The sequence below is a fragment of the Carassius carassius genome, chromosome 9, assembly GCF_963082965.1.
Source record: "Carassius carassius chromosome 9, fCarCar2.1, whole genome shotgun sequence".
NCBI classification, from domain to species: Eukaryota; Metazoa; Chordata; class Actinopteri; order Cypriniformes; family Cyprinidae; genus Carassius; species Carassius carassius.
The window spans coordinates 1,642,501-1,665,000 of record NC_081763.1 but is presented as its reverse complement, the minus strand read 5'-3'; the positions used below and the strand labels follow the sequence as shown (position 1 = coordinate 1,665,000).

The window sequence follows — 22,500 nt, the reverse complement described above, 5'->3', positions numbered from 1 at the left end:
TTAGGAAATTTTCACTAATTGTCCAATAATCTTGGAAAAAAAAAAAAAAAGTCAATGCCTGATCTCAGAATGTAAGCAGGTTTGGGCCAGGTTAGTACTTTTGGATTTTTTCAGTAATTATCTAATAGGCCTGGTTAGTACTTTTGGGAATACCAGGTGCTGTAAGCTTTTGGGTTTCCTTCCCTACTTATATAAAGCACTGGCGAATATAGTGGCTGATCTTTAAATAGCCCTCTCTTTGCAGCCTCCTTAGCTTATGGCCATACCATCCTGGCTATGCCCGATCTCAAGTGATCTCCAAATCTAAGCAGGTTTGGGCCAGGTTAGTACTTTTGGATTTTTCAGTAATTATCTAATAGGCCTGGTTAGTACTTTTGGAAAAATTCACTAATTGTCTAATTATCTTGTAAAAACAAAAAAAAAAAGAGTCAATGGCCGATCTCAGAATGTAAGCAGTTTTGGGCCAGGTTAGTACTTTTGGATTTTTCAGTAATTATCTAATAGGCCTGGTTAGTACTTTTGGAAAAATTCACTAATTGTCTAATTATCTTGTAAAAACAAAACAAAAAAGAGTCAATGTCGATCTCAGAATGTAAGCAGGTTTGGGCCAGGTTAGTACTTTTGGATTTTTTCAGTAATTATCTAATAGGCCTGGTTAGTACTTTAGGAAATTTTCACTAATTGTCCAATAATCTTGCAAAAAAAAAAAAAAAAAGTCAATGGCCGATCTCAGAATGTAAGCAGGTTTGGGCCAGGTAAGTACTTTTGGATTTTTTCAGTAATTATCTAATAGGCCTGGTTAGTACTTTAGGAAATTTTCACTAATTGTCCAATAATCTTGCAAAAAAAAAAAAAAAAAGAGTCAATGCCCGATCTCAGAATGTTAGCAGGTTTGGGCAAGGTTAGTACTTTTGGATTTTCTCAGTAAATATCTAATAGGCCTGGTTAGTACTTTAGGAAATTTTCACTAATTGTCCAATAAACTTGCAAAGAAAAAAAAAAAAAAAAGAGTCAATGCCCGACCTCAGAATGTAAGCAGGTTTGGGCCAGGTTAGTACTTTTGGATTTTTTCAGTAATTATCTAATAGGCCTGGTTAGTACTTTAGGAAATTTTCACTAATTGTCCAATAATCTTGCAAAAAAAAAAAAAAGTCAATGCCCGATCCCAGAATGTAAGCAGTTTTGGGCCAGGTTAGTACTTTTGGATTTTTTCAGTAATTATCTAATAGGCCTGGTTAGTACTTTAGCAAATTTTCACTAATTGTCCAATAATCTTGCAAAAAAAAAAAAAAAGTCAATGCCCGATCTCAGAACGTAAGCAGGTTTGGGCCAGGTTAGTACTTTTGGATTTTTTCAGTAATTATCTAATAGGCCTGGTTAGTACTTTTGGGAATACCAGGTGCTGTAAGCTTTTGGGTTTCCTTCCCTACTTATATAAAGCACTGGCGAATATAGTGGCTGATCTGTAAATAGCCCTCTCTTTGCAGCCTCCTTAGCTTATGGCCATACCATCCTGGCTATGCCCGATCTCAAGTGATCTCCAAATCTAAGCAGGTTTGGGCCAGGTTAGTACTTTTGGATTTTTCAGTAATTATCTAATAGGCCTGGTTAGTACTTTTGGAAAAATTCACTAATTGTCTAATTATCTTGTAAAAACAAAAAAAAAAAAAGAGTCAATGCCCGATCTCAGAATGTAAGCAGGTTTGGGCCAGGTTAGTACTTTTGGATTTTTTCAGTAATTATCTAATAGGCCTGGTTAGTACTTTTGGAAATTTTCACTAATTGTCCAATAAACTTGCAAAAAAAAAAAAGAGTCAATGCCCGACCTCAGAATGTTAGCAGGTTTGGGCCAGGTTAGTACTTTTGGATTTTTTCAGTAAATATCTAATAGGCATGGTTAGTACTTTTGGAAAAATTCACTTATTGTCTAATAATCTTGTAAAAAAACAAAAAAGAGTCAATGCCCGATCTCAGAATGAAAGCAGGTTTGGGCCAGGTTAGTACTTTGGATTTTTTCAGTAATTATCTAATAGGCCTGGTTAGTACTTTTGGGAATACCAGGTGCTGTAAGCTTTTGGGTTTCCTTCCCTACTTATATAAAGCACTGGCGATTATAGTGGCTGATCTTTAAATAGCCCTCTATTTGCAGCCTCCTTCGCTTATGGCCATACAATCCTGGCTATGCCCGATCTAAACTGATCTCCAAATCTAAGCAGGTTTGGGCCAGGTTAGTACTTTTGGATTTTTTCAGTAATTATCTAATAGGCCTGGTTAGTACTTTTGGAAATGTTCACTAATTGTCCAATAATCTTGCACAAAAAAAAAAAAAGAGTCAATGCCCGATCTCAGAATGTAAGCAGGTTTGGGCCAGGTGAGTACTTTTGGATTTTTTCAGTAATTATCTAATAGGCCTGGTTAGTACTTTAGGAAATTTTCACTAATTGTCCAATAATCTTGCAAAAAAAAAAAAAAAAAAAGACTCAATGCCCGATCTCAGAATGTAAGCAGGTTTGGGCCAGGTTAGTACTTTTGAATTTTTTTCAGTAATTATCTAATAGGCCTGGTTAGTACTTTTGGAAATTTTCACTAATTGTCCAATAATCTTGCAAAAAAAAAAAAAGAGTCAATGCCCAATCTCAGAATGTAAGCAGGTTTGGGCCAGGTAAGTACTTTTGGATTTTTTCAGTAATTATCTAATAGGCCTGGTTAGTACTTTTGGAAATGTTCACTAATTGTCCAATAATCTTGCAAAAAAAAAAAAAAAAAGAGTCAATGCCCGATCTCAGAATGTAAGCAGGTTTGGGCCAGGTTAGTACTTTTGGATTTTTTCAGTAATTATCTAATAGGCCTGGTTAGTACTTTTGGAAATTTTCACTAATTGTCCAATAATCTTGCAAAAAAAAAAAAAAGAGTCAATGCCCGATCTCAGAATGTAGGCAGGTTTGGGCCAGGTTAGTACTTTTGGATTTTTTCAGTAGTTATCTAATAGGCCTGGTTAGTACTTTTGGGAATACCAGGTGCTGTAAGCTTTTGGGTTTCCTTCCCTACTTATATAATGCACTGGCGATTATAGTGGCTGATCTTTAAATAGCCCTCTCTTTTCAGCCTCCTTCGCTTACGGCCATACCAACCTGGCTATGCCCGATTTCGTCTGATCTCGGAAGCTAAGCAGGTTTGGGCCTGGTTAGTACTTGGATGGGAGACCGCCTGGGAATACCAGGTGCTGTAAGCTTTTGGGTTTCCTTCCCTACTTATAAAAAGCACTGGCGATTATAGTGGCTGATCTTTAAATAGCCCTCTCTTTGCAGCCTCCTTCGCTTATGGCCATACCATCCTGGCTATGCCCGATCTAAACTGATCTCCAATTCTAAGCAGGTTTGGGCCAGGTTAGTACTTTTGGATTTTTTCAGTAATTATCTAATAGGCCTGGTTAGTACTTTTAGAAATTTTCACTAATTGTCCAATAATCTTGCAAAAAAAAAAAAGAGTCAATGCCCGATCTCAGAATGTAAGCAGGTTTGGGCCAGGTTAGTACTTTTGGATTTTTTCAGTAATTATCTAATAGGCCTGGTTAGTACTTTTGGAAATGTTCACTAATTGTCCAATAATCTTGCAAAAAAAAAAGAGTCAATGCCCGATCTCAGAATGTAAGCAGGTTTGGGCCAGGTAAGTACTTTTGGATTTTTTCAGTAATTATCTAATAGGCCTGGTTAGTACTTTTGGAAATTTTCACTAATTGTCCAATAATCTTGCAAAAAAAAAAAAGAATCAATGCCCGATCTCAGAATGTAAGCAGGTTTGGGCCAGGTAAGTACTTTTGGATTTTTTCAGTAATTATCTAATAGGCCTGGTTAGTACTTTTGGAAATGTTCACTAATTGTCCAATAATCTTGCAAAAAAAAAAAAAAAAGAGTCAATGCCCGATCTCAGAATGTAAGCAGGTTTGGGCCAGGTTAGTACTTTTGGATTTTTTCAGTAATTATCTAATAGGCCTGGTTAGTACTTTTGGAAATTTTCACTAATTGTCCAATAATCTTGCAAAAAAAAAAAAAAAGAGTCAATGCCCGATCTCAGAATGTAAGCAGGTTTGGGCCAGGTAAGTACTTTTGGATTTTTTCAGTAATTATCTAATAGGCCTGGTTAGTACTTTTGGAAATGTTCACTAATTGTCCAATAATCTTGCAAAAAAAAAAAAAAAAAAGAGTCAATGCCCGATCTCAGAATGTAAGCAGGTTTGGGCCAGGTTAGTACTTTTGGATTTTTTTCAGTAATTATCTAATAGGCCTGGTTAGTACTTTTGGAAATTTTCACTAATTGTCCAATAATCTTGCAAAAAAAAAAAAGAGTCAATGCCCGACCTCAGAATGTTAGCAGGTTTGGGCCAGATTAGTACTTTTGGATTTTTTCAGTAATTATCTAATAGGCCTGGTTAGTACTTTTGGGAATACCAGGTGCTGTAAGCTTTTGGGTTTCCTTCCCTACTTATATAATGCACTGGCGATTATAGTGGCCGATCTTTAAATAGCCCTCTCTTTGCAGCCTCCTTCGCTTACAGCCATACCAACCTGGCTATGCCCGATCTCGTCTGATCTCGGAAGCTAAGCAGGTTTGGGCCTGGTTAGTATTTGGATGGGAGACCGCCTGGGAATACCAGGTGCTTTTGGGTTTCCTTCCCTACTTATATAAAGCACTGGCGAATATAGTGGCTGATCTTTAAATAACCCTCTCTTTGCAGCCTCCTTAGCTTATGGCCATACCATCCTGGCTATGCCCGATCTCAAGTGATCTCCAAATCTAAGCAGGTTTGGGCCAGGTTAGTACTTTTGGATTTTTCAGTAATTATCTAATAGGCCTGGTTAGTAATTTTGGAAACATTCACTAATTGTCTAATAATCTTGTAAAAAAAAAAAAAAAAAAAGAGTCAATGCCCGATCTCAGAATGTAAGCAGTTTTGGGCCAGGTTAGTACTTTTGGATTTTTCAGTAATTATCTAATAGGCCTGGTTAGTACTTTTGGAAAAATTCACTAATTGTCTAATTATCTTGTAAAAAAAAAAAAAAAAAAGAGTCAATGCCCGATCTCAGAATGTAAGCAGGTTTGGGCCAGGTTAGTACTTTTGGATTTTTTCAGTAATTATCTAATAGGCCTGGTTAGTACTTTAGGAAATTTTCACTAATTGTCCAATAATCTTGCAAAAAAAAAAAAAAAAAAAAGTCAATGCCCAATCTCAGAATGTAAGCAGGTTCTGGCCAGGTAAGTACTTTTGGATTTTTTCAGTAATTATCTAATAGGCCTGGTTAGTACTTTAGGAAATTTTCACTAATTGTCCAATAATCTTGCAAAAAAAAAAAAGAGTCAATGCCCGATCTCAGAATGTAAGCAGGTTTGGGCTAGGTTAGTACTTTTGGATTTTTTCAGTAATTATCTAATAGGCCTGGTTAGTACTTTTGGAAATGTTCACTAATTGTCCAATAATCTTGCAAAAAAAAAAAAAAAAAAGAGTCAATGCCCGATCTCAGAATGTAAGCAGGTTTGGGCCAGGTTAGTACTTTTGGATTTTTTCAGTAATTATCTAATAGGCCTGGTTAGTACTTTAGGAAATTTTCACTAATTGTCCAATAATCTTGCAAAAAAAAAAAAGAGTCAATGCCCGATCTCAGAATGTAAGCAGGTTTGGGCCAGGTAAGTACTTTTGGATTTTTTCAGTAATTATCTAATAGGCCTGGTTAGTACTTTTGGAAATGTTCACTAATTGTCCAATAATCTTGCAAAAAAAAAAAAAAAAAAGAGTCAATGCCCGATCTCAGAATGTAAGCAGGTTTGGGCCAGGTTAGTACTTTTGGATTTTTTCAGTAATTATCTAATAGGCCTGGTTAGTACTTTAGGAAATTTTCACTAATTGTCCAATAATCTTGCAAAAAAAAAAAAAAAAAAGAGTCAATGCCCGATCTCAGAATGTAAGCAGGTTTGGGCCAGGTTAGTACTTTTGGATTTTTTCAGTAATTATCTAATAGGCCTGGTTAGTACTTTAGGAAATTTTCACTAATTGTCCAATAATCTTGCAAAAAAAAAAAAAAAAAAAGTCAATGCCCGATCTCAGAATGTAAGCAGGATTTGGGCCAGGTTAGTACTTTTGGAAATGTTCACTAATTGTCCAATAATCTTGCAAAAAAAAAAAAAAAAAAAGTCAATGCCCGATCTCAGAATGTAAGCAGGTTTGGGCCAGGTTAGTACTTTTGGATTTTTTCAGTAATTATCTAATAGGCGTGGTTAGTACTTTTGGGAATACCAGGTGCTGTAAGCTTTTGGGTTTCCTTCCCTACTTATGTAAAGCACTGGCGAATATAGTGGCTGATCTTTAAATAGCCCTCTCTTTGCAGCCTCCTTAGCTTATGGCCATACCATCCTGGCTATGCCCGATCTCAAGTGATCTCCAAATCTAAGCAGGTTTGGGCCAGGTTAGTACTTTTGGATTTTTCAGTAATTATCTAATAGGCCTGGTTAGTAATTTTGGAAACATTCACTAATTGTCTAATAATCTTGTAAAAAAAAAAAAAAAGAGTCAATGCCCGATCTCAGAATGTAAGCAGTTTTGGGCCAGGTTAGTACTTTTGGATTTTTCAGTAATTATCTAATAGGCCTGGTTAGTACTTTTGGAAAAATTCACTAATTGTCTAATTATCTTGTAAAAAAAAAAAAAAAAAGTCAATGCCCGATCTCAGAATGTAAGCAGGTTTGGGCCAGGTTAGTACTTTTGGATTTTTTCAGTAATTATCTAATAGGCCTGGTTAGTACTTTTGGGAATACCAGGTGCTGTAAGCTTTTGGGTTTCCTTCCCTACTTATATAAAGCACTGGCGATTATAGTGGCTGATCTTTAAATAGCCCTCTCTTTGCAGCCTCCTTCGCTTATGGCCATACCATCCTGGCTATGCCCGATCTAAACTGATCTCCAATTCTAAGCAGGTTTGGGCCAGATAAGTACTTTTGGATTTATTCAGTAATTATCTAATAGGCCTGGTTAGTACTTTTGGAAATGTTCACTAATTGTCCAATAATCTTGCAAAACAAAAAAGAGTCAATGCCCGATCTCAGAATGTAAGCAGGTTTGGGCCAGGTTAGTACTTTTGGATTTTTTCAGTAATTATCTAATAGGCCTGGTTAGTACTTTTGGAAATTTTCACTAATTGTCCAATAATCTTGCAAAAAAAAAAAGAGTCAATGCCGATCTCAGAATGTAAGCAGGTTTGGGCCAGGTAAGTACTTTTGGATTTTTTCAGTAATTATCTAATAGGCCTGGTTAGTACTTTTGGGAATACCAGGTGCTGTAAGCTTTTGGGTTTCCTTCCCTACTTATATAAAGCACTGGCGATTATAGTGGCTGATCTTTAAATAGCCCTCTCTTTGCAGCCTCCTTCACTTATGGCAATACCATCCTGGCTATGCCCGATCTTAACTGATCTCCAAATCTAAGCAGGTTTTGGCCAGGTTAGTACTTTTGGATTTTTTCAGTAATTATCTAATAGGCCTGGTTAGTACTTTAGGAAATTTTCACTAATTGTCCAATAATCTTGCAAAACAAAAAAAAAAAAAGACTCAATGCCCGATCTCAGATTGTAACCAGGTTTGGGCCAGGTAAGTACTTTTGGATTTTTTCAGTAATTATCTAATAGGCCTGGTTAGTACTTTTGGAAATGTTCACTAATTGTCCAATAATCTTGCAAAAAAAAAAAAAGTCAATGCCCGACCTTAGAATGTTAGCAGGTTTGGGCCAGGTTAGTACTTTTGGATTTTTTCAGTAAATATCTAATAGGCATGGTTAGTACTTTTGGAAAAATTCACTTATTGTCTAATAATCTTGTAAAAAAACAAAAAAGAGTCAATGCCCGATCTCAGAATGTAAGCAGGTTTGGGCCAGGTTAGTACTTTTGGATTTTTTCAGTAATTATCTAATAGGCCTGGTTAGTACTTTAGGAAATTTTCACTAATTGTCCAATAATCTTGCAAAAAAAATTAAAAAAAAGACTCAATGCCCGATCTCAGAATGTAACCAGGTTTGGGCCAGGTAAGTACTTTTGGATTTTTTCAGTAATTATCTAATAGGCCTGGTTAGTACTTTTGGAAATGTTCACTAATTGTCCAATAATCTTGCAAAAAAAAACAAAACAAAAAAAAAACTCAATGCCCGATCTCAGAATGTAAGCAGGTTTGGCCAGGTTAGTACTTTTGGATTTTTTCAGTAATTATCTAATAGGCCTGGTTAGTACTTTTGGAAATGTTCACTAATTGTCCAATAATCTTGCAAAAAAAAAAAAAAAAAAGAGTCAATGCCCGATCTCAGAATGTAAGCAGGTTTGGGCCAGGTTAGTACTTTTGGATTTTTTCAGTAATTATCTAATAGGCCTGGTTAGTACTTTTGGAAATGTTCACTAATTGTCCAATAATCTTGCAAAAAAAAAAAAGAGTCAATGCCCGATCTCAGAATGTAAGCAGGTTTGGGCCAGGTTAGTACTTTTGGATTTTTTCAGTAATTATCTAATAGGCCTGGTTAGTACTTTTGGAAATTTTCACTAATTGTCCAATAATCTTGCAAAAAAAAAAAGTCAATGCCCGATCTCAGAATGTAAGCAGGTTTGGGCCAGGTAAGTACTTTTGGATTTTTTCAGTAATCATCTAATAGGCCTGGTTAGTACTTTTGGAAATGTTCACTAATTGTCCAATAATCTTGCAAAAAAAAAAAGTCAATGCCCGATCTCAGAATGTAAGCAGGTTTGGGCCAGGTTAGTACTTTTGGATTTTTTTCAGTAATTATCTAATAGGCCTGGTTAGTACTTTTGGGAATACCAGGTGCTGTAAGCTTTTGGGTTTCCTTCCCTACTTATATAATGCACTGGCGATTATAGTGGCTGATCTTTAAATAGCCCTCTCTTTGCAGCCTCCTTCGCCTATGGCCATACCAACCTGGCAATGCCCGATCTAAACTGATCTCCAAATCTAAGCAGGTTTGGGCCAGCTTAGTACTTTTGGATTTTTTCAGTAATTATCTAATAGGCCTGGTTAGTACTTTTGGAAATTTTCACTAATTGTCAAATAATCTTGCAAAAAAAAAAAAAAAAAAGACTCAATGCCCGATCTCAGAATGTAACCAGGTTTGGGCCAGGTAAGTACTTTTGGATTTTTTCAGTAATTATCTAATAGGCCTGGTTAGTACTTTTGGAAATGTTCACTAATTGTCCAATAATCTTGCAAAAAAAAACAAACAAAAAAAAAAACTCAATGCCCGATCTCAGAATGCAAGCAGGTTTGGGCCACGTTAGTACTTTTGGATTTTTTCAGTAATTATCTAATAGGCCTGGTTAGTACTTTTGGAAATTTTCACTAATTGTCCAATAATCTTGCAAAAAAAAAAAGAGTCAATGCCCGACCTCAGAATGTTAGCAGGTTTGGGCCAGGTTAGTACTTTTGGATTTTTTCAGTAAATATCTAATAGGCATGGTTAGTACTTTTGGAAAAATTCACTTATTGTCTAATAATCTTGTAAAAAAACAAAAAAGAGTCAATGCCCGATCTCAGAATGTAAGCAGGTTTGGGCCAGGTTAGTACTTTTGGATTTTTTCAGTAATTATCTAATAGGCCTGGTTAGTACTTTTGGGAATACCAGGTGCTGTAAGCTTTTGGGTTTCCTTCCCTACTTATATAAAGCACTGGCGATTATAGTGGCTGATCTTTAAATAGCCCTCTCTTTGCAGCCTCCTTCGCTTATGGCCATACCATCCTGGCTATGCCCGATCTAAACTGATCTCCAAATCTAAGCAGGTTTGGGCCAGGTTAGTACTTTTGGATTTTTTCAGTAATTATCTAATAGGCCTGGTTAGTACTTTTGGAAATTTTAACTAATTGTCCAATAATCTTGCAAAAAAAAAAAAAGTCAATGCCCGATCTCAGAATGTAAGCAGGTTTGGGCCAGGTTAGTACTTTTGGATTTTTTCAGTAATTATCTAATAGGCCTGGTTAGTACTTTTGGGAATACCAGGTGCTGTAAGCTTTTGGGTTTCCTTCCCTACTTATATAATGCACTGGCGATTATAGTGGCTGATCTTTAAATAGCCCTCTCTTTGCAGCCTCCTTCGCTTACGGCCATACCAACCTGGCTATGCCCGATCTCGTCTGATCTCGGAAGCTAAGCAGGTTTGGGCCTGGTTAGTACTTGGATGGGAGACCGCCTGGGAATACCAGGTGCTGTAAGCTTTTGGGTTTCCTTCCCTACTTATATAAAGCACTGGCGATTATAGTGGCTGATCTTTAAATAGCCCTCTCTTTGCAGCCTCCTTCACTTATGGCCATACCATCCTGGCTATGCCCGATCTTAACTGATCTCCAAATCTAAGCAGGTTTTGGCCAGGTTAGTACTTTTGGATTTTTTCAGTAATTATCTAATAGGCCTGGTTAGTACTTTAGGAAATTTTCACTAATTGTCCAATAATCTTGCAAAAAAAAAAAAAAAAAAGACTCAATGCCCGATCTCAGAATGTAACCAGGTTTGGGCCAGGTAAGTACTTTTGGATTTTTTCAGTAATTATCTAATAGGCCTGGTTAGTACTTTTGGAAATGTTCACTAATTGTCCAATAATCTTGCAAAAAAAAAAAAAAAAAAAAAAAAAAACTCAATGCCCGATCTCAGAATGTAAGCAGGTTTGGGCCACGTTAGTACTTTTGGATTTTTTCAGTAATTATCTAATAGGCCTGGTTAGTACTTTTGGAAATTTTCACTAATTGTCCAATAATCTTGCAAAAAAAAAAAAAGAGTCAATGCCCGACCTCAGAATGTTAGCAGGTTTGGGCCAGGTTAGTACTTTTGGATTTTTTCAGTAAATATCTAATAGGCATGGTTAGTACTTTTGGAAAAATTCACTTATTGTCTAATAATCTTGTAAAAAAACAAAAAAGAGTCAATGCCCGATCTCAGAATGTAAGCAGGTTTGGGCCAGGTTAGTACTTTTGGATTTTTTCAGTAATTATCTAATAGGCCTGGTTAGTACTTTTGGGAATACCAGGTGCTGTAAGCTTTTGGGTTTCCTTCCCTACTTATATAAAGCACTGGCGATTATAGTGGCTGATCTTTAAATAGCCCTCTCTTTGCAGCCTCCTTCGCTTATGGCCATACCATCCTGGCTATGCCCGATCTAAACTGATCTCCAAATCTAAGCAGTTTTGGGCCAGGTTAGTACTTTTGGATTTTTTCAGTAATTATCTAATAGGCCTGGTTAGTACTTTTGGAAATTTTCACTAATTGTCCAATAATCTTGCAAAAAAAAAAAAGTCAATGCCCGATCTCAGAATGTAAGCAGGTTTGGGCCAGGTTAGTACTTTTGGATTTTTTTCAGTAATTATCTAATAGGCCTGGTTAGTACTTTTGGAAATGTTCACTAATTGTCCAATAATCTTGCAAAAAAAAAAAAAAAAAAGTCAATGCCCGATCTCAGAATGTAAGCAGGTTTGGGCCAGGTAAGTACTTTTGGATTTTTTCAGTAATTATCTAATTGGGCTGGTTAGTACTTTAGGAAATTTTCACTAATTGTCCAATAATCTTGCAAAAAAAAAATAAAAGAGTCAATGCCCGATCTCAGAATGTAAGCAGGTTTGGGCCAGGTTAGTACTTTTGGATTTTTTCAGTAATTATCTAATAGATCTGGTTAGTATTTTTGGGAATACCAGGTGCTGTAAGCTTTTGGGTTTCCTTCCCTACTTATATAAAGCACTGGCGATTATAGTGGCTGATCTTTAAATAGCCCTCTCTTTGCAGCCTCCTTCGCTTATGGCCATACCATCCTGGCTATGCCCGATCTCAACTGATCTCCAAATCTAAGCAGGTTTGGGCCAGGTTAGTACTTTTGGATTTTTTCAGTAATTATCTAATAGGCCTGGTTAGTACTTTAGGAAATTTTCACTAATTGCCCAATAATCTTGCAAAAAAAAAAAAAAAAAGAGTCAATGCCCGATCTCAGAATGTAAGCAGGTTTGGGCCAGGTTAGTACTTTTGGATTTTTTCAGTAATTATCTAATAGACCTGGTTAGTATTTTTGGGAATACCAGGTGCTGTAAGCTTTTGGGTTTCCTTCCCTACTTATATAAAGCACTGGTGATTATAGTGGCTGATCTTTAAATAGCCCTCTCTTTGCAGCCTCCTTCGCTTATGGCCATACCATCCTGGCTATGCCCGATCTCAACTGATCTCCAAATCTAAGCAGGTTTGGGCCAGGTTAGTACTTTTGGATTTTTTCAGTAATTATCTAATAGGCCTGGTTAGTACTTTTGGAAATGTTCACTAATTGTCCAATAATCTTGCAAAAAAAAAAAAAAAAGAGTCAATGCCCGATCTCAGAATGTAAGCAGGTTTGGGCCAGGTTAGTACTTTTGGATTTTTTCAGTAATTATCTAATAGGCCTGGTTAGTACTTTAGGAAATTTTCACTAATTGTCCAATAATCTTGCAAAAAAAAAAAAAAGTCAATGCCCGACCTCAGAATGTTAGCAGGTTTGGGCCAGGTTAGTACTTTTGGATTTTTTCAGTAAATATCTAATAGGCCTGGTTAGTACTTTTGGGAATACCAGGTGCTGTAAGCTTTTGGGTTTCCTTCCCTACTTATATAAAGCACTGGCGATTATAGTGGCTGATCTTTAAATAGCCCTCTCTTTGCAGCCTCCTTCGCTTATGGCCATACCATCCTGGCTATGCCCGATCTAAACGGATCTCCAAATCTAAGCAGGTTTGGGCCAGGTTAGTACTTTTGGATTTTTTCAGTAATTATCTAATAGGCCTGGTTAGTACTTTTGGAAATTTTCACTAATTGTCCAATAATCTTGCAAAAAAAAAAAAAAAAAAGAGTCAATGCCCGATCTCAGAATGTAAGCAGGTTTGGGCCAGGTAAGTACTTTTGGATTTTTTCAGTAATTATCTAATAGGCCTGGTTAGTACTTTTTGATTTTTTCAATAATTATCTAATAGGCCTGGTTAGTACTTTTGGAAATTTTCACTAATTGTCCTATAATCTTGCAAAAAAAAAAAAGAGTCAATGCCCGATCTCAGAATGTAAGCAGGTTTGGGCCAGGTAAGTACTTTTGGATTTTTTCAGTAATTATCTAATAGGCCTGGTTAGTACTTTAGGAAATTTTCACTAATTGTCCAATAATCTTGCAAAAAAAAAAAAAAGAGTCAATGCCCGATCTCAGAATGTAAGCAGGTTTGGGCCAGGTTAGTACTTTTGGATTTTTTCAGTAATTATCTAATAGGCCTGGTTAGTACTTTTGGAAATGTTCACTAATTGTCCAATAATCTTGCAAAAAAAAAAAGAGTCAATGCCCGATCTCAGAATGTAAGCAGGTTTGGGCCAGGTTAGTACTTTTGGATTTTTTCAGTAATTATCTAATAGGCCTGGTTAGTACTTTTGGAAATTTTCACTAATTGTCCAATAATCTTGCAAAAAAAAAAAGAGTCAATGCCCGATCTCAGAATGTAAGCAGGTTTGGGCCAGGTAAGTACTTTTGGATTTTTTCAGTAATCATCTAATAGGCCTGGTTAGTACTTTTGGAAATGTTCACTAATTGTCCAATAATCTTGCAAAAAAAAAAAGTCAATGCCCGATCTCAGAATGTAAGCAGGTTTGGGCCAGGTTAGTACTTTTGGATTTTTTTCAGTAATTATCTAATAGGCCTGGTTAGTACTTTTGGGAATACCAGGTGCTGTAAGCTTTTGGGTTTCCTTCCCTACTTATATAATGCACTGGCGATTATAGTGGCTGATCTTTAAATAGCCCTCTCTTTGCAGCCTCCTTCGCTTATGGCCATACCAACCTGGCTATGCCCGATCTTGTCTGATCTTGGAAGCTAAGCAGGTTTGGGCCTGGTTAGTACTTGGATGGGAGACCACCTGGGAATACCAGGTGCTGTAAGCTTTTGGGTTTCCTTCCTTACTTATATAAAGCACTGGCGATTATAGTGGCTGATCTTTAAATAGCCCTCTCTTTGCAGCCTCCTTCGCTTATGGCCATACCATCCTGGCTATGCCCGATCTAAACTGATCTCCAAATCTAAGCAGGTTTGGGCCAGGTTAGTACTTTTCGATTTTTTCAGTAATTATCTAATAGGCCTGGTTAGTACTTTTGGAAATTTTCACTAATTGTCAAATAATCTTGCAAAAAAAAAAAAAAAAAAGACTCAATGCCCGATCTCAGAATGTAACCAGGTTTGGGCCAGGTAAGTACTTTTGGATTTTTTCAGTAATTATCTAATAGGCCTGGTTAGTACTTTTGGAAATGTTCACTAATTGTCCAATAATCTTGCAAAAAAAAACAAACAAAAAAAAAAACTCAATGCCCGACCTCAGGATGTTAGCAGGTTTGGGCCAGGTTAGTACTTTTGGATTTTTTCAGTAAATATGTAATAGGCATGGTTAGTACTTTTGGAAAAATTCACTTATTGTCTAATAATCTTGTAAAAAAACAAAAAAGAGTCAATGCCCGATCTCAGAATGTAAGCAGGTTTGGGCCAGGTTAGTACTTTTGGATTTTTTCAGTAATTATCTAATAGGCCTGGTTAGTACTTTTGGGAATACCAGGTACTGTAAGCTTTTGGGTTTCCTTCCCTACTTATATAAAGCACTGGCGATTATAGTGGCTGATCTTTAAATAGCCCTCTCTTTGCAGCCTCCTTCGCTTATGGCCATACCATCCTGGCTATGCCCGATCTAAACTGATCTCCAAATCTAAGCAGGTTTGGGCCAGGTTAGTACTTTTGGATTTTTTCAGTAATTATCTAATAGGCCTGGTTAGTACTTTTGGAAATTTTAACTAATTGTCCAATAATCTTGCAAAAAAAAAAAGTCAATGCCCGATCTCACAATGTAAGCAGGTTTGGGCCAGGTTAGTACTTTTGGATTTTTTCAGTAATTATCTAATAGGCCTGGTTAGTACTTTTGGGAATACCAGGTGCTGTAAGCTTTTGGGTTTCCTTCCCTACTTATATAAAGCACTGGTGATTATAGTGGCTGATCTTTAAATAGCCCTCTCTTTGCAGCCTCCTTCGCTTATGGCCATACCATCCTGGCTATGCCCGATCTCAACTGATCTCCAAATCTAAGCAGGTTTGGGCCAGGTTAGTACTTTTGGATTTCTTCAGTAATTATCTAATAGGCCTGGTTAGTACTTTTGGAAATGTTCACTAATTGTCCAATAATCTTGCAAAAAAAAAAAAAAAAAGAGTCAATGCCCGATCTCAGAATGTAAGCAGGTTTGGGCCAGGTTAGTACTTTTGGATTTTTTCAGTAATTATCTAATAGGCCTGGTTAGTACTTTTGGGAATACCAGGTGCTGTAAGCTTTTGGGTTTCCTTCCCTACTTATATAAAGCACTGGCGATTATAGTGGCTGATCTTTAAATAGCCCTCTCTTTGCAGCCTCCTACGCTTATGGCCATACCATCCTGGCTATGCCCGATCTAAACTGATCTCCAAATCTAAGCAGGTTTGGGCCAGGTTAGTACTTTTGGATTTTTTCAGTAATTATCTAATAGGCCTGGTTAGTACTTTTGGAAATTTTCACTAATTGTCCAATAATCTTGCAAAAAAAAAAAAAAAAAGAGTCAATGCCCGATCTCAGAATGTAAGCAGGTTTGGGCCAGGTAAGTACTTTTGGATTTTTTCAGTAATTATCTAATAGGCCTGGTTAGTACTTTAGGAAATTTTCACTAATTGTCCAATAATCTTGCAAAAAAAAAAAAAAAAAAAAAAAGACTCAATGCCCGATCTCAGAATGTAAGCAGGTTTGGGCCACGTTAGTACTTTTGGATTTTTTCAGTAATTATCTAATAGGCCTGGTTAGTACTTTTGGAAATGTTCACTAATTGTCCAATAATCTTGCAAAAAAAAAAAAGACTCAATGCCCGATCTCAGAATGTAAGCAGGTTTGGGCCACGTTAGTACTTTTGGATTTTTTCAGTAATTATCTAATAGGCCTGGTTAGTACTTTTGGAAATTTTCACTAATTGTCCTATAATCTTGCAAAAAAAAAAAAGTCAATGCCCGATCTCAGAATGTAAGCAGGTTTGGGCCAGGTTAGTACTTTTGGATTTTTTCAGTAATTATCTAATAGGCCTGGTTAGTACTTTAGGAAATTTTCACTAATTGTCCAATAATCTTGCAAAAAAAAAAAAAGTCAATGCCCGACCTCAGAATGTTAGCAGGTTTGGGCCAGGTTAGTACTTTTGGATTTTTTCAGTAAATATCTAATAGGCCTGGTTAGTACTTTTGGGAATACCAGGTGCTGTAAGCTTTTGGGTTTCCTTCCCTACTTATATAAAGCACTGGCGATTATAGTGGCTGATCTTTAAATAGCCCTCTCTTTGCAGCCCCCTTCGCTTATGGCCATACCATCCTGGCTATGCCCGATCTAAACGGATCTCCAAATCTAAGCAGGTTTGGGCCAGGTTAGTACTTTTGGATTTTTTCAGTAATTATCTAATAGGCCTGGTTAGTACTTTTGGAAATTTTCACTAATTGTCCAATAATCTTGCAAAAAAAAAAAAAAAAAGAGTCAATGCCCGATCTCAGAATGTAAGCAGGTTTGGGCCAGGTAAGTACTTTTGGATTTTTTCAGTAATTATCTAATAGGCCTGGTTAGTACTTTTGGATTTTTTCAATAATTATCTAATAGGCCTGGTTAGTACTTTTGGAAATTTTCACTAATTGTCCTATAATCTTGCAAAAAAAAAAAAGAGTCAATGCCCGATCTCAGAATGTAAGCAGGTTTGGGCCAGGTTAGTACTTTTGGATTTTTTCAGTAATTATCTAATAGGCCTGGTTAGTACTTTTGGAAATGTTCACTAATTGTCCAATAATCTTGCAAAAAAAAAAAAAAAAAGAGTCAATGCCCGATCTCAGAATGTAAGCAGGTTTGGGCCAGGTAAGTACTTTTGGATTTTTTCAGTAATTATCTAATAGGCCTGGTTAGTACTTTAGGAAATTTTCACTAATTGTCCAATAATCTTGCAAAAAAAAAAAAAAGAGTCAATGCCCGATCTCAGAATGTAAGCAGGTTTGGGCCAGGTTAGTACTTTTGGATTTTTTCAGTAATTATCTAATAGGCCTGGTTAGTACTTTTGGAAATGTTCACTAATTGTCCAATAATCTTGCAAAAAAAAAAAAAAAAAGAGTCAATGCCCGATCTCAGAATGTAAGCAGGTTTGGGCCAGGTAAGTACTTTTGTATTTTTTTCAGTAATTATCTAATAGGCCTGGTTAGTACTTTAGGAAATTTTCACTAATTGTCCAATAATCTTGCAAAAAAAAAAAAAAAAAGAGTCAATGCCCGATCTCAGAATGTAAGCAGGTTTGGGCCAGGTAAGTACTTTTGGATTTTTTTCAGTAATTATCTAATAGGCCTGGTTAGTATTTTTGGGAATACCAGGTGCTGTAAGCTTTTGGGTTTCCTTCCCTACTTATATAAAGCACTGGCGATTATAGTGGCTGATCTTTAAATAGCCCTCTCTTTGCAGCCTCCTTCGCTTATGGCCATACCATCCTGGCTATGCACGATCTCAACTGATCACCAAATCTAAGCAGGTTTGGGCCAGGTTAGTACTTTTGGATTTTTTCAGTAATTATCTAATAGGCCTGGTTAGTACTTTTGGAAATTTTCACTAATTGTCAAATAATCTTGCAAAAAAAAAAAAAAAAAAGAGTCAATGCCCGATCTCAGAATGTAAGCAGGTTTGGGCCACGTTAGTACTTTTGGATTTTTTCAGTAATTATCTAATAGGCCTGGTTAGTACTTTTGGAAATTTTCACTAATTGTCCTATAATCTTGCAAAAAAAAAAAAGTCAATGCCCGATCTCAGAATGTAAGCAGGTTTGGGCCAGGTTAGTACTTTTGGATTTTTTCAGTAATTATCTAATAGGCCTGGTTAGTACTTTAGGAAATTTTCACTAATTGTCCAATAATCTTGCAAAAAAAAAAAAAGTCAATGCCCGACCTCAGAATGTTAGCAGGTTTGGGCCAGGTTAGTACTTTTGGATTTTTTCAGTAAATATCTAATAGGCCTGGTTAGTACTTTTGGGAATACCAGGTGCTGTAAGCTTTTGGGTTTCCTTCCCTACTTATATAAAGCACTGGCGATTATAGTGGCTGATCTTTAAATAGCCCTCTCTTTGCAGCCCCCTTCGCTTATGGCCATACCATCCTGGCTATGCCCGATCTAAACGGATCTCCAAATCTAAGCAGGTTTGGGCCAGGTTAGTACTTTTGGATTTTTTCAGTAATTATCTAATAGGCCTGGTTAGTACTTTTGGAAATTTTCACTAATTGTCCAATAATCTTGCAAAAAAAAAAAAAAAAAGAGTCAATGCCCGATCTCAGAATGTAAGCAGGTTTGGGCCAGGTAAGTACTTTTGGATTTTTTCAGTAATTATCTAATAGGCCTGGTTAGTACTTTTGGATTTTTTCAATAATTATCTAATAGGCCTGGTTAGTACTTTTGGAAATTTTCACTAATTGTCCTATAATCTTGCAAAAAAAAAAAAAGAGTCAATGCCCGATCTCAGAATGTAAGCAGGTTTGGGCCAGGTTAGTACTTTTGGATTTTTTCAGTAATTATCTAATAGGCCTGGTTAGTACTTTTGGAAATGTTCACTAATTGTCCAATAATCTTGCAAAAAAAAAAAAAAAAAGAGTCAATGCCCGATCTCAGAATGTAAGCAGGTTTGGGCCAGGTAAGTACTTTTGGATTTTTTCAGTAATTATCTAATAGGCCTGGTTAGTACTTTAGGAAATTTTCACTAATTGTCCAATAATCTTGCAAAAAAAAAAAAAAGAGTCAATGCCCGATCTCAGAATGTAAGCAGGTTTGGGCCAGGTTAGTACTTTTGGATTTTTTCAGTAATTATCTAATAGGCCTGGTTAGTACTTTTGGAAATGTTCACTAATTGTCCAATAATCTTGCAAAAAAAAAAAAAAAAAGAGTCAATGCCCGATCTCAGAATGTAAGCAGGTTTGGGCCAGGTAAGTACTTTTGTATTTTTTTCAGTAATTATCTAATAGGCCTGGTTAGTACTTTAGGAAATTTTCACTAATTGTCCAATAATCTTGCAAAAAAAAAAAAAAAAAAGAGTCAATGCCCGATCTCAGAATGTAAGCAGGTTTGGGCCAGGTAAGTACTTTTGGATTTTTTTCAGTAATTATCTAATAGGCCTGGTTAGTACTTTTGGGAATACCAGGTGCTGTAAGCTTTTGGGTTTCCTTCCCTACTTATATAAAGCACTGGCGATTATAGTGGCTGATCTTTAAATAGCCCTCTCTTTGCAGCCTCCTTCGCTTATGGCCATACCATCCTGGCTATGCACGATCTCAACTGATCACCAAATCTAAGCAGGTTTGGGCCAGGTTAGTACTTTTGGATTTTTTCAGTAATTATCTAATAGGCCTGGTTAGTACTTTTGGAAATTTTCACTAATTGTCAAATAATCTTGCAAAAAAAAAAAGTCAATGCCCGACCTCAGAATGTTAGCAGGTTTGGGCCAGGTTAGTACTTTTGGATTTTTTCAGTAAATATCTAATAGGCATGGTTAGTACTTTTGGAAAAATTCACTTATTGTCTAATAATCTTGTAAAAAAACAAAAAAGAGTCAATGCCCGATCTCAGAATGTAAGCAGGTTTGGGCCAGGTTAGTACTTTTGGATTTTTTCAGTAATTATCTAATAGGCCTGGTTAGTACTTTTGGGAATACCAGGTGCTGTAAGCTTTTGGGTTTCCTTCCCTACTTATATAAAGCACTGGCGATTATAGTGGCTGATCTTTAAATAGCCCTCTCTTTGCAGCCTCTTTCGCTTATGGCCATACCATCCTGGCAATGCCCGATCTAAACTGATCTCCAAATCTAAGCAGGTTTGGGCCAGGTTAGTACTTTTGGATTTTTTCAGTAATTATCTAATAGGCCTGGTTAGTACTTTTGGAAATTTTCACTAATTGTCCAATAATCTTGCAAAAAAAAAAAAAGTCAATGCCCGATCTCAGAATGTAAGCAGGTTTGGGCCAGGTTAGTACTTTTGGATTTTTTCAGTAATTATCTAATAGGCCTGGTTAGTACTTTTGGAAATGTTCACTAATTGTCCAATAATCTTGCAAAAAAAAAAAAAAAAAGAGTCAATGCCTGATCTCAGAATGTAAGCAGGTTTGGGCCAGGTAAGTACTTTTGGATTTTTTCAGTAATTATCTAATAGGCCTGGTTAGTACTTTAGGAAATTTTCACTAATTGTCCAATAATCTTGCAAAAAAAAAAAAAGTCAATGCCCGACCTCAGAATGTAAGCAGGTTTGGGCCAGGTTAGTACTTTTGGATTTTTTCAGTAAATATCTAATAGGCCTGGTTAGTACTTTTGGGAATACCAGGTGCTGTAAGCTTTTGGGTTTCCTTCCCTACTTATATAAAGCACTGGCGATTATAGTGGCTGATATTTAAATAGCCCTCTCTTTGCAGCCCCCTTCGCTTATGGCCATACCATCCTGGCTATGCCCGATCTAAACGGATCTCCAAATCTAAGCAGGTTTGGGCCAGGTTAGTACTTTTGGATTTTTTCAGTAATTATCTAATAGGCCTGGTTAGTACTTTTGGAAATTTTCACTAATTGTCCAATAATCTTGCAAAAAAAAAAAAAAAAAGAGTCAATGCCCGATCTCAGAATGTAAGCAGGTTTGGGCCAGGTAAGTACTTTTGGATTTTTTCAGTAATTATCTAATAGGCCTGGTTAGTACTTTTGGATTTTTTCAATAATTATCTAATAGGCCTGGTTAGTACTTTTGGAAACTTTCACTAATTGTCCTATAATCTTGCAAAAAAAAAAAAGAGTCAATGCCCGATCTCAGAATGTAAGCAGGTTTGGGCCAGGTTAGTACATTTGGATTTTTTCAGTAATTATCTAATAGGCCTGGTTAGTACTTTTGGAAATGTTCACTAATTGTCCAATAATCTTGCAAAAAAAAAAAAAAAAAGAGTCAATGCCCGATCTCAGAATGTAAGCAGGTTTGGGCCAGGTAAGTACTTTTGGATTTTTTCAGTAATTATCTAATAGGCCTGGTTAGTACTTTAGGAAATTTTCACTAATTGTCCAATAATCTTGCAAAAAAAAAAAAAAGAGTCAATGCCCGATCTCAGAATGTAAGCAGGTTTGGGCCAGGTTAGTACTTTTGGATTTTTTCAGTAATTATCTAATAGGCCTGGTTAGTACTTTTGGAAATGTTCACTAATTGTCCAATAATCTTGCAAAAAAAAAAAAAAAAAAGAGTCAATGCCCGATCTCAGAATGTAAGCAGGTTTGGGCCAGGTAAGTACTTTTGTATTTTTTTCAGTAATTATCTAATAGGCCTGGTTAGTACTTTAGGAAATTTTCACTAATTGTCCAATAATCTTGCAAAAAAAAAAAAAAAAAAGAGTCAATGCCCGATCTCAGAATGTAAGCAGGTTTGGGCCAGGTAAGTACTTTTGGATTTTTTTCAGTAATTATCTAATAGGCCTGGTTAGTACTTTTGGGAATACCAGGTGCTGTAAGCTTTTGGGTTTCCTTCCCTACTTATATAAAGCACTGGCGATTATAGTGGCTGATCTTTAAATAGCCCTCTCTTTGCAGCCTCCTTCGCTTATGGCCATACCATCCTGGCTATGCACGATCTCAACTGATCACCAAATCTAAGCAGGTTTGGGCCAGGTTAGTACTTTTGGATTTTTTCAGTAATTATCTAATAGGCCTGGTTAGTACTTTTGGAAATTTTCACTAATTGTCAAATAATCTTGCAAAAAAAAAAAGTCAATGCCCGACCTCAGAATGTTAGCAGGTTTGGGCCAGGTTAGTACTTTTGGATTTTTTCAGTAAATATCTAATAGGCATGGTTAGTACTTTTGGAAAAATTCACTTATTGTCTAATAATCTTGTAAAAAAACAAAAAAGAGTCAATGCCCGATCTCAGAATGTAAGCAGGTTTGGGCCAGGTTAGTACTTTTGGATTTTTTCAGTAATTATCTAATAGGCCTGGTTAGTACTTTTGGGAATACCAGGTGCTGTAAGCTTTTGGGTTTCCTTCCCTACTTATATAAAGCACTGGCGATTATAGTGGCTGATCTTTAAATAGCCCTCTCTTTGCAGCCTCTTTCGCTTATGGCCATACCATCCTGGCAATGCCCGATCTAAACTGATCTCCAAATCTAAGCAGGTTTGGGCCAGGTTAGTACTTTTGGATTTTTTCAGTAATTATCTAATAGGCCTGGTTAGTACTTTTGGAAATTTTCACTAATTGTCCAATAATCTTGCAAAAAAAAAAAAAGTCAATGCCCGATCTCAGAATGTAAGCAGGTTTGGGCCAGGTTAGTACTTTTGGATTTTTTCAGTAATTATCTAATAGGCCTGGTTAGTACTTTTGGAAATGTTCACTAATTGTCCAATAATCTTGCAAAAAAAAAAAAAAAA

At 36.3% G+C, this 22,500-nt stretch overlaps 3 non-coding genes and 1 pseudogene across 3 annotated transcripts; all 4 read left to right on the top strand.

Annotated features, from left to right (window-relative positions):
• Window positions 1-3,113: 3,113 nt before the first annotated feature.
• LOC132151109 (5S ribosomal RNA) lies at window positions 3,114-3,232 on the top strand. The gene has a single exon (XR_009436269.1). It is a non-coding gene; the product is annotated as a 5S ribosomal RNA (ribosomal RNA).
• Window positions 3,233-4,547: 1,315 nt separating this feature from the next.
• On the top strand, window positions 4,548-4,666 carry LOC132150695 (5S ribosomal RNA; annotated as a pseudogene).
• Window positions 4,667-10,128: 5,462 nt separating this feature from the next.
• On the top strand, window positions 10,129-10,247 carry LOC132150768 (5S ribosomal RNA). Its single transcript, XR_009435950.1, has one exon. It is a non-coding gene; the product is annotated as a 5S ribosomal RNA (ribosomal RNA).
• A 3,584-nt stretch (window positions 10,248-13,831) lies between these two features.
• Window positions 13,832-13,950, top strand: LOC132150391 (5S ribosomal RNA). Its single transcript, XR_009435626.1, has one exon. It is a non-coding gene; the product is annotated as a 5S ribosomal RNA (ribosomal RNA).
• The last annotated feature ends 8,550 nt before the right edge of the window (window positions 13,951-22,500 follow it).